This window comes from Grampus griseus, assembly GCF_964374135.1.
Source record: "Grampus griseus genome assembly, chromosome: 18".
Lineage (NCBI taxonomy): Eukaryota > Metazoa > Chordata > Mammalia > Artiodactyla > Delphinidae > Grampus > Grampus griseus.
In genome coordinates, this window is record NC_139012.1 from 9,627,053 (window position 1) to 9,640,289 (window position 13,237).

The window sequence follows — 13,237 nt, forward strand, 5'->3', positions numbered from 1 at the left end:
CCGCGTCGCCTGCATCGGCAGGTAGACTCTCAACCACTGCGCCACCAGGGAAGCCCTAAAATGAATTATTTAAAAGGAGCCCAACAATGGAAGCACGCACACACACACACACACACACACACACACACACACCCTTATTTTCAAAAGGATCTATATCTATATATCTTTTTAAATGTAGGAAACACTGGCCTTGGTGACATCACAGAACATGAGAACCTCACTGCTGCCTTAAGGCATTTCCTATCGCTGGTACCACCCAGGATCACTCTTCCTCCAAATCTTTCCCCAGCTGGTTTTCTTAGTTCATTCAGAGCTCAGCTCAACTATCAAGTTCTCATGCATGTCCTTTTCTGCTCACCCCAACTGTCCCCCTCCTCCTGCAAATACCACCTGCCCCCCACAAATCATCACACTCAATCCTCTCTTCCCTTATCTTCGCTTCATTGCATTTATGAGTTCCAAAAGATCATCCCTTCTGCTTGTTTCTGCTGCTGGAAAGTAAGAGCTCTGTGAGAGCACGTTTATTTCCTGTTTGCTGCATATGACCCACACCTGGCACATCTGGCAGAGAGCAGGTGCACTATAAACACTTATTTTAAAAATGAAACATTTGAGAGAGCTAATCCCAAATGACTTGCCCAGTAGATTCTCTAATCTTTCCTAGTAAAACATCTTGATTGGAATCTTTCCCATCTTAATGGGAAAGTACCTCACCCTGAATACCCCTAAGCTTACCCATTAACACACACCTCCTAAGCACAAACCGTGGATTCCAGGCCTTTTACCATCTCTCCTTTGAATTCCTCACTTACTGCCTCACTAACAATCAAACTTTCAATGATCTATCAAGTTATCATGTTTATTTATTCAACTAAATGCTTCTTAAATTGGCTAATATTGTCTCCCCATTCATTCTCCTTACTGGGATCTATCTTCTACTTTGAAACACCAAAATCTTAGCCTGTCTACTCCAAAAAACCCAATTAAATTTTACTCAGAGTTTTGAAGAGTGAACATTTTTAACTGGAGGTTTTTGCATTGAGTGGTTAAGATTTTATTTAATCAGCTTTTAATGGAAACACCAATTCTGGTGGAGGAGGTTATATTTTCTATAGTTGCTCATTGATTGAGATATTGGGATTAGAAAGGTCAAACTAATAATATTTCTTAATAAACTTTACTGTCTTCCCACATAATCTTATTTATTTATAGTTCAACATTTTATGCATTACCACACTGTGGTATAATTAAAAGAAATCTCTTACCAGAATTAATGTAGTCAACCCTGTAAACCTTATTTTCTCCCCTATAATTTGAGGGAAAATATCTGACTAATAGGATTATTGCGGTAACTAAAACTAAAGTAATACACATAATCAGCCTAGCCCAATACCTGGCATGAAGTAGGAGGTATGGGGTATTCAATAATTTTCTCTAGATTTTGCTGCGATAATAACCCCCAAATTTCACTGACATACAAGAACAAATATTTATTTCTTGCTCAGGTTACATGTTGGCTGCAACTCTTCTGCACATATTTTTCTCATTCTGTCCAACGGAATGGCCACTATCTGTGACATGCTGTTCTTACGGCAGAGGGGGGAAACGCAGGAGGGCTTTCAAAGCTTCTCCTCAGGACTGTACATCCCACTCACTTTTTGTTGGCCAAGACAACTCACATAACTAAGCTTGTTGTCCAGTGGGAATATATCTTTCCCCATGTCCCCACCCCATACAGCAATATAAGTCACATGGCAACACACATGGAAAGAAGAATTGGGCACAGTAATAAAATCTACCACTCCATCAACGACATGGCTTAATAACATTTCACAATTGCTTCCTCACTGGCCAAGTAGATATGAAAACAGGAAACTCTGTCCAAAAGTAGATATATTCATTATGAATGTGCCTTAAGTGGCTTACAAGAACTCAAACAGTAGTCAGATCAGTGATCTACCTTGAAGTTCAAGACCCAGCAGGCTCTCCCACCATACTCTGATATTCATGTACTCTTTGAAATACAAATTTGAAAGTTAACGATTCTTCTGAGCTCTTCAACCAGTACCAAGAAACTTCACTATCCAGCAGTACTCCCCTGTTCCTGGACCAGCAGTATCAGCATCACCTGGGAACTTGTGAGAAATGAAAGATTTCAGGCTCCACCCCAGACCTGCTGGATCTGAAACTCCAGGTAATTCTGATGTACATTAAGGTTTGAGAACCACTGCTTTGTCATTAACAGCAATTATCAGATGTAAAAACAATATAACCAGGTGGAAAGTAAACTAAAGGCTGAATTTAGTCTGTGACTCAGAAGTTGCCCTTTTCTAAATCAATATTTTAGAAGAGCAGCATTTTTACTTCCAAACTTGAAAACCTGACAGTCTGTTTTAAGAAAAACTAAGCTCAAGGAAGAAAATAATGCATTTTCCTCCCAAAATTATTTTTCAGTGGAGATAAAAGCCGTATAAATAGATCCATATAATTGTGCATATCATCCACAGAACCCATATGATTATGTACAGTGTGTATTATTTTTTATTGTTGAGTAATATTTCATTTTATGAATTACCACCCTTAACTCACCCATAAGTGTTTTTTGCAGATATTTATTTTGGGTTAACACCTAAGTGGCACAGAGTTACTTCTTCCAAATTAGCTGTTCCATTTTATACTCCTAACAGCAATGAGAGTTCCAGGCTTTACATCCTCACCAACATCTGGTGTTTTTAGTCTCTTCAATTTCATCTATCCTATTGGTTGTACAGGGGTAACTCACTGGGGTTTTTTCATTAACATTTCCCTGATAATGATGTTGAATACTTTTCCATATGGTTATGCCAAGCATATGTCTTCTTTTGTGAAGCCTCATCAAGTCTTTTTACTACGTAATTGAGTTGTTTATCTTTATTACTGAGTAATAAAAGATGCTTATACATTTTAAATACAATTAAGTTATTGTCAGACATATGTATTGAGACTATGTTATCCTATGTGTGATTTTCTTCTTTTTATTAATAGTGTCTTTTGATAACAAAAGAAGTGGTTTTTTTTTATTATGAGGTAGTTCAATTTATCACTAGTTATAGTTTTTGTTCTTGCACCCCCTATAAAAATCTCAGCCTAACCCAAGGTCACTAAAATACCGTCTCATGTTTTCTTCTAGAAACTGGTTGTTTTAGCTTTTACATTTGATTATGTATGGTGTCCAATCATTCTTTTTCATACATTTATTCCATTATTCCAGCACCATTTGTTGCAAGGTTTCCTTTCCTCATTGGCTCACCTTGATGGCCAGCTGTACCTGTGCTGTAATTAGTTACTTTGACATCTCTTAGCACTCTTGGAATATTTCAGTGTGACCTAGGATAGTATGATGTGTGTGATACATGTTTGCAATTTTCTCCTGCAGTTTCTCTTTGTGGGTGTCTGAAAATACATCTAACAACCTCATTAAATGATTTTCATCATTTAAAGAATTATAAGATATTTATATACTTAACTTCTACATATTAGTTTTACCTAACAAGAAAAAACATTGGGCAACTCCATATCTCTATTTCTTTTCATTTGTAAAGAAACCCTAACTAAATATAAAATCATAGTAAATTGGCCTAAAGTGAAAATGAGTACTAGTGGATAATTATAGCAATCAAAGGATTTCTCTTGATATTTACAGATTATATAATGATATATGTTTAGCCATTTGTGGTCAAATATAATTTCATGAAACAGGCTCTGTGAGATGTTTTGTTCTAGGATCAATTAAAATTTTAGGAGATATTGGGTTGGAGAGAGTTGAGGAGTGTCCTTACTGTGGGATGCATCAGTGCCTTTAGCAAAATGATGGTTGTTGTGTATTTCTAAAGAGGACAGAGTAATCCAGAGAGGAACAATAAGAATAACTACAGAACAAGCATAGTGACAGTCAAATTCAGAAAAACACATGCTTCTAAAAACTTTTTTAGCCCTACAAGATTTTTTTTCTTTGTTGATTGCAATAAGAGATATAGCTTCAATTTTTTAAAAAAAGCCATGCAGGAGAGCTAAGATAAAAGGCAGCTGGGTGAGAATGGGAGAAGAACACAGAAAGTCAAGCACATTTGTAATATTAAAGTCTCTAATGAAAACAATAAAGGGCAATACTCGCAAGGGGGATCAGTTTAATCAGTGGTTCAGAATAGAAACTTGACAATATTTCCAAAAATGCCTAGGAAATGAATAAAGACAAAATAACTGGAAGATGATGCTGGCTGTAGGATTACCCAATCTAAGAATCATGGGTCTTCCTAGGAAGAGTCAAGTACAACGGTACAGAAGTGATATTGAAGAAATCATTGACAAAGGTATTTTGACCCCAAAATCAGATCTCAGATTGAAGCTACAAACAATTCACCATGCTCCATGGAAAGAGCAATTGAAAGAGATTCACATAATGATAGAATTTAAATATACAGATGTGAAATAAATGTAGATCACCTACAAAGGAGATTTATTGTAATTAAAATATCAGAAGGAAATGGAACATTTAGAGATAAAATGTTATCACTCAAGGTAATGATTTCTAAAGGGAACTTGATGTTTAGGTTTGGGGGCAATAGAAAAATAATCTTAGATATTCAAGGTTTTGAAAAATAAACTACCCAAAGGAAATTCTTTGGGACTTCCCTGGTGGTGCAGTGGTTAAGAATCTGCCTGCCAATGCAGGGAACACGGGTTCGAGCCCTGGTCCGGGAAGATCCCACATGCCGCGGAGCAACTAAGCCCATGAGCCACAACTACTGAGCCTGTGCTCTAGAGCCCAGGAGCCACAACTACTGAGTCCATGTGCCACAACTACTGAAGCTCACATGCCTGGAGCCCATGCTCTGCAACAAGAGAAGCCACCGCAACGAGAAGCCCGCACACCACAACGAAGAGTAACCCCTGCTCGGTGCAGCTAGAGAAAGCCACGCGCAGCAACAAAGACCCAACGCAGCCAAAAATTAATAATAAATAAATTTTTTAAAAAAAGAAAATTATTTAAGAATTTACTTCAAAGAGAATAACAGAGAAATGTGAATAAAAGGTATCAAAAATATGGGAGAAGGGGAAAATGGGACTGGTTATAAGCACTGTAATCATTACTTATAGTAGTTAGATTTAATGACCATTACAGCTCAATGAAAATGTCAAAAATACTGCTTGAGCTCGGTGCTTTGTGACCACCTAGAGGGGTGGGATAGGGAAGGTGGGAGGGAGACACAAGAGGGAGAGGATATGGGGATATATGTATACGTATAGCTGATTCACTTTGTTATACAGCAGCAACTAACACAACAATGTAAAGCAATTATACTCCAATAAAGATGTTAAAAAAAATAGTGCTTGAAACAGAAGCACTATGAAATAGTCGTAATTTAATTGTATTTAATGAGTTCTAAAATCCAAAGTTATAATAGTAATTTCCTGTAAGTAAAAATGAGAGGAAAATAAAATGAAGTTAAATCTTTCATTTTCAATAGATGAAGGGCACATGATACCATTTACTTGGAGACCTTGATAACTGCAAAAATTTATACTATGTTTTAAAAATAATATAAGGTAACCATTCAGAGACATAAAATCAGATATATTTATTTGCAAAGCATTGGAGATTCAAACCTACATAATGTGTTTGAATTTCTACTGCTTTTAACTGTAGAAATTGCCGGGTTTCCTGGAGTAGATGGTACTTTTAAAAACTAGGTGATTTGCTGTACAGGAGAAACTAACAACACTGTAAATCAACTATACTCCAATAAAAATTAATTTTAAAAAAAAACTAGGTGAGAGAGATGGGACTGGTTCTTCAAAAGGACCATCACTCAAGTACTAACACTAGTCAGTGACTAACTTTTAAGGTCAGCTCCTTGTCTTGGAGAAAGCTGTTATTCACTTACAATCACTTTTTTCAAAAAATGAAATGCCCACAAAATTCTGTTATTCTGTTTTGCACCATGAAACTAGAGTGTCATTTTCAAAATGCTTAAAAGATCAAGGATTATGGGAAAGGCTATAAAAATGTATGGATTATAATGATACATCTTTTAAAATAGCAAAAAAGTTATGAAGAATTTGTAGGTACTATTTATGAAGAATGCTTAGATTTGTTGTGGATAATAAAATTGATAAATATTTGCTAATTTTAATTTTTTTAATGTGTACATTTTATATAACATTTCTACTCCCCAAACCATTATTTACATACTGCCAGTCATTGGTCTGCTTCATCACTGAATGTCTTAGATCTAGAAAATAGGTTATGCTAGGCATATCAGGATGTAAGCACCTCTTCTGGACCACCGCTGTCCCTTTTTAGACAACTATCAACAGCAAGGAAATTGATATCCAGCCTTTTCTACCTGTTTCTAAAGTTTCAATTTGTGGTTATTTCATTGAACACTCCAACTCAAATTTACTCTATTAGGATGGTGATATTAAAGCTGACAGGAGCTTTAATCATCACAGAGCCTGAAATATCAGTTTAATTTCTACTGAGTGTTCAAATAATTAAAGTGAAACAAACATAATATTATGAAAGATGATGAAAATAATTAGGCTTATTTTTCAGGATGTGCACATACCGCCTTTAGTTTCTGATATTTAAATGTTACTTCTAGGGTCTGTGCAAAATACTGAACAGAAATACTACCCCATGATGAAAAACCATTTAAAGTATATTTCCTGGCCTCTCCAATAATTAATGCAATCTTTCAAAATTAAAAAAAAGTGACCTCCTTTTTAAACATTAATTTGTCAAATGCTTAATATCAACCTTACTTTGTTGCGTCTTGAGAAAGCATTTCAGACCGTAAAGGTTAAGTATATTACTGGCGTATTTAAGTTACAAATTTCAATTTCTTGTACAAATTTACCGTCCAGCTTAGAAGAGGCCAGCACACCTTAGTCAGTAATCTGGTTCCATCAGGTCTAAATGCAGACCCTCATAATGACCTTACAAATGTGTTTGCAGTGGGAGGGAGTATAGTGCCAAGACATGAAGTAGAATGATCAAGAATCAAAAGATGTCACGTGGTGCCAGGAGAGGAAATGATTTAAAAAATAGGCTTGGGTACCTCAATACATCTTCCTGAATTTATTATCATTAATTTCTTTTAGGGATTCATAGGGATACTTCCCAGGGCACTCTTTTGCCCCTTGTCATTGAAACTAGAAGAATCATTTTCCCGCCAGGCTCAGAGAAAAGTCTCAGCCTCGAGGCACTGCTATAATCTGTCACAGATTCTCCAAAGCAGGCGTCATCACTCACCCAGACACCCTAAACCCTTCCTCTCTTAAACAGAAGCAAAACAGGTTGGCAAACCTGTAAGAAAGGAACGATGCAGCCCTTATTAATCCTTGTGGTGAATACCAATCACCTGGGGATGGCATTACAATGTAGATTCTGATTAAGTAGGTCTGGGGTGGGGTCTGGAATCCTGCACTTCTGATGAGCTCCCAGATGATGTGATGCTGATACTGCTGGTCCAAGGACCACACTTTGAACAGCAAAGGTACAATGGCTGAGGCCTGGTCAGTCAAAATCCCACCATTTATCTGATATGAGATCTTGCACAAGTCCTTCTTCTGAGTGTAATTTCTTCCTGGGTAGAATGAGAATATCCACTGAGTTTTTTTGTTTTTTTTGTTTGTTTTTTTTGCGGTACGCGGGCCTCTCAGTGTTGTGGCCTCTCCCGTTGCGGAGCACAGGCTCCGGACGCGCAGGCTCAGTGGCCATGGCTCACAGGCCCAGCTGCTCCGCGGCATGTGGGATCTTCCCGGACCGGGTCACGAACCCATGTCCCCTGCATTGGCAGGCGGACTCTCAACCACTGCGCCACCAGGGAAGCCCTGAGTTATTTTTTTAAATGTTATACGATTAATGATAAATTTATGTGAAGTCCTTGGCACGGTGTCTAACATATTGTAAATGCTCAATAAAAGTTAACTATTACTATGATTGGATATGAATACAAAGATGGGCCAGATGAGCTCTTTTTTTGGCTTTGCACAAGATAAAAACCTTTATTTACAAATATTCTATTCCTTTAAAAAAATATATATATATATACAGAGAATAGGATTTGGATAAAATATGATAAAATCACAGGAAGCAAAGGCAACTTCTGATAAAATCAAGGAGAAATTGGTGACATCCAGAAAATCAAAACCAGTTATAACAGTTACAAAAGGGTTAGGGCAAATAGATTGCAGGAGAACAAACCACACCAAATTTCTCTTGAACCCTCTACCCAGTATTTTTGATCCATAAGTTAACAGCCAGCTCAGAAATTTCAAGTTATATAGAGTCTTATTTCTACCCACTTCACATAATGGTGAAGTCATTTATTTAACAAATACAAGATCAGTGAAAGCGATTGTCTCCATTCAGAGAATACTGTTATAGAGTTATCTAGCCCTACAGGTAACCCTCGAACCACAGATGAAATGGTGTCATCCCCTGAAATCAAACGAAATCTGTCATCTCATGGGTTACTACCCAGCTGAATTTTCATTGTCAAAGCAAAGACATATTCAGTCTTAACTGGTAGGAATATAACTAATTTAGAATTTTAGAAGGTGCATAATCAAGAATCTACCCGTTTATAACTAAGCAGTTCTTCCAAGTCTGCACCAAGACTGTTTACTAAGTCAGTCTGCACACTGCAGGGTATAGTCACCTTCTGTCACTTTGTGACATCAGTTCTCCATCAGACACAATGATGATTAAATCTACAACCTTGGAAAAAGCATTCAAAACAAGATTGAAGCTTCAGCCAAGATTATTAGATGTACATCGTTGGAAAGAAATCACGTCATTTCTCTAATGTTGACCTGACAAATAAGACACACCCCTCCACTGAACTTGCTTACAATAAAGTGATGAAAATATCAAAAAAAAAAAAACAAACCTACAACCTTTCATTTGGTAAAACAGGAAAGATAATCACAAGAGCTGCTGCAATTGTGTCACCGAAAAAACAACTCTGGCTTTAAAAAATAAGTATACTGCCTCTGCCTCCACATTTATCTATCAGCAGGGGACCATTATGGGGTGACAACATTCTGTTCCAGAAGCATTATCTCTGAATAATTACCTGCTTCTTCTCTCTGTGCACTGATGTACCGGCAGCTCTTTTAATCTGGTATATGGCAGGATTCACAGACTGCACCTTATTACTATAAAAAAAGATGCCTTTTCCACCCCTTACAAAAATGAGGGTAACTGTTAGCTACCTCGTGAACCGGCTGCAGTTCAGTTCATTTACAGCCTACTGATGGGGAGGGTTTCCCTTCCCTTCCTGAACCACTTATCAACAAAGGAATCTGTGGGTGGCTCCAGCTGGTTGCAGCGACCAGGATTTGAAGGCAGAGGAAATCCTTGATGCCGGGCTCTCCTGCCTGAGTCTCAGTAGAGGCACTGATTTAAGAGGAATAAAATGCAGAGCGGCTTCAAGCCACGCGTCAGTACTGGACACAAACGCTCATTCTTATCGTTTTGATTTTATTCTTCCTCAGCTTTTGGTCTCAATCCATGACCGACCCCAGGTGAATCTATAATCCTCAGCCCTCCCCACTCTTCTTGCACAGACGCTTACTTCGCTTCCTTTTGGAGTGACAGTCTATTTTTAAATAATTTCAGGTGAACACTGAAAGGCTCAGAGCAGGGAAAATGAAAGGCACTGTAGTTACTGGAGCATAGACTATAAATGTTTGCCTAGACTGGAGATGAATTCAGGAAGAAATGGGTGTTTGCTTTCACTAAAGCAAAGGTTTTCACACTTGAACAACAACAGCAACAAGAAACCAGCAGAAACATTTTATTCCAAATGAAATCATTAATAGATCCTTACTAAATAAAACATATATAAGTGAAATTTACCTGGAAGAAGCAAGGGGTAGAGCTAGCCAAAGAGCAACAAATCCAGATTTTTTTCTCTCCAAAGTAACCTTTCCAGGATCCCTCCAGGATATCTCTAGGAGCCCTGGGGGCTCTGGGCCACCCTGTACACATGACTGCTCTAAATGAATACACAGCCCCGTATATATTGCTATTTTCAATAGACTGCAGATGAGCGTGTTTAATCAATCTAATGGGATATTTATGAAATTTGTTCGGTTAGTTGTTTTATGCAATGGGGTATTTTGAAATGAAATTTAAAACAGACTCAAAAGGCTAGAGTATATATTCAAAAAAGTAATATCTCATTCCTTTATTCTACGTTTTTAATTGGTGCAGCCACTATGGAAAACAGTATGGAGGTTCCTCAAAAAACTAAAAATAGAATTACCATATGATCCAGTGAAATTTACCTGGAAGAAGCAAGGGGTAGGGGTAGTCAAAGAGCAACAAATCCAGATATATGCCCACTTCTGTGCGTATATCTGAACAAAACTCTAATTCAAAAAGATACATGCACCCCTATGTTCATAGCAGCACTTTTCATTATAGCCAAGACATGGAAACAACCTAAATGACCATCGACAGATGAATGGATAAAGAAGATGTGGTACACATATAGAATGAAATACTACGCAGCCATAAAAGGAGTGAAATAATGTAATTTGCAGCAACATTGATGGACCTAGAGATTATCATACTAAGTGAAGTAAGTCAGAAAGAGAAAGACAAATGCAATATGATATCATTTATATGTGGAATCTAAAATATGACACAAATGAACCTATCTATGAAACAGAAACAGACTCACAGACATAGAGAACAGACTTGTGGTTGCCAAAGGGGATGGAGTGGGAGATCAGAGTTAGCAGATGTAAGTTATTACACACAGAATGGATAAACAACAAAGTTCTAGTGTATAGCATGGGGAACTATATTCAATATCCTGTGATAAACCATAATGGAAAAGAATATAAAAAAGTGTGTGTATATATATATATATATATATGTAAAACTGAATCACTTTGCTGTACAGCAGAAATTAACACATTTTAAATCAACTATACTGCAAGAAAAAATAAACTGTTCTACATTCAGACTATTCATTAGACTGCCCTGATGATCTCACCCAACATGAAGGAGAAAGTTCTTATGTTAATTGTCCGTTTTAAAAACTTGCATCTCCCCTTAGATGCATGCAATGTGAAGGTTAAATGTGATTGCAATGATTTTCTTTACATCTTTGGAACTACAATGACTCACAGCTGAACTCATTACCTGTCCTTAGATGAAAGTCAACAGGAGACGTAGGTTTTATAATTTTATAGGATCATATTGTCAGGAATCTGTGTGGAACCATACCTGAAGGAGTAACTAAATGCATTTATATGCCTTTTATAAAAATAATGACAATGTTTCTCTATGTGGAGTGAGAAATAAAATAGAACTCTACATTAGGTATTTGGACAGAAATAAAAGAATTTCAGTATAAGAAAATATGAGATGATTCAATAAACAAACTTTTTTTTAGAGAAACCAGTAGGTAGTTAACACCCTAGAATAATTTAAGAGGTAATCTCTAAAAATTTCTTACAGATTGATCATATGCTAAATATTAGATCACTATATCATAGGGTCAAGTTAAATTAATAAACAACAGGTTGCATTATTGTATTAATTTTTTAAGTTTTCTTCAAATTTGTGATGAGGTATTTTTAATAGCAAAGATTAAAACACACAAGTTAAATGGAGAATTAAATCCATCTTAATAAGGTTAATATCAGTGACATAGAAATTACATATTAACAAATTAAAATTTTGTTCATCTGTCTGCAAAATGTACATATAATCTACTCTCAATTAGAGAAAAAATCATAAATAATGGGAAATTCCCATATTATTGCTAATTGACTTTAGAATTAAGTCACAAGTACAGGAAAATACACACACATACACACACACACCAACCTCATTCTAGATTCAATTTTTCTTTTCCCTTCCAGATGAGTGCCAGGAATATAGAACTAAACCCATGGGAAGAAGGCCCTGTATTCACTGAAATAAACATTTTCCATTCATGGTTCTCTAACAACTTAGGAACTCATGCTTAGAATGAAGTCTTATTTTTTGCAGATGATTTTTTTAAATTGAAGTATAGTTGATTTACAACGTTTCAGGTGTACAGCAAAGTGATTCAGTTATACGTCTAAGAACCAATTCTTTAATTACTTGTACATGATCATTTATTTAAAGGAGAAAACACTGGATTCGTCTGTGCGTCCACTTAGTCATTTATTTCACAAATCATTGCTCTTTACTCTCAGCCAAGTACTTCTTGATGCTAGAATCTAGAAATACAAAGAAAAACATGGCTACTCAAGGAGACAAGAATAAGAGAGACCAATGGAAACAAATAGTTATAGTAAAGTAGTGTAGTTGCAAAAATAAAAGTGTACACAGGGTTAGCTGTAGCACGGAGAAGGATATGCTCACAACTACATGCGAGGTTTGATTTACCCCAACAGATGATGTGTCCGTGGATATCCTAGGCAGAGAGAAGAACACACACACACAAGAACCTGGACTAGAATAGTACTGATGAAAATAGAAATAACAGAATTTATACTGACAGAGACAGATGTTATTAGCTTTGTAGAGATAAATAATTTATTTAATAAATATTATTTATTAAATAATATATATGTATTAACAATACGACCATTATAAGGTCATGAGACTATTAAGTGAAACGTATCAAGCACCTAGCACAGTGCCCAGCACACAGTAAATACTCATCAAATGTGAATTACTATTACTCATTAAATCTTCAATCTAATATTGGATGCACTGCATTAGAACAAAAATTGAATCATACAGATTTTTGCATATGGGGAAAGGTTAATTCAATCAATACTTAAGCGTCTAGTACATTCCTATACACACACACATACACACCACTATCTTCAATCTAGTAAAACATTTTCTCCCATTTCTTCTTCTTCTGTTAGATCTCTTTACTCCCAAGCAGTCCAGGCCCTTGACCTGAGGGTGCACATCTTCACTTAAGTCTGTGCTGCCTCTGGTTGATTTCCTTGTCTGATTCAGGCTTTGGGGATAATCCACCAAAGTTTTCCACTTTCTGATTTCAATTATCCCCTCAAACCTGAATTTGTCATGACCAACAATCTTATTCCCTTTTGACGAAGATAAAGGTCTGCTTTTTCCCCCCAGAGAAGTCGTAGAGAGTAAAAGAGTTCTGAAAAAGCTTTCTTTTCGTATTATCTGCGTATCAATGCATTAAGACTCTGAAAA

At 36.5% G+C, this 13,237-nt stretch overlaps 1 protein-coding gene across 2 annotated transcripts in view; it reads right to left on the reverse strand.

Moving 5' to 3' along the window:
• The window catches only part of ITGBL1 (integrin subunit beta like 1), a 218,557-nt gene that overhangs the window by 56,530 nt on the left and 148,790 nt on the right, over positions 1–13,237 (reverse strand). The window lies entirely within an intron of this gene.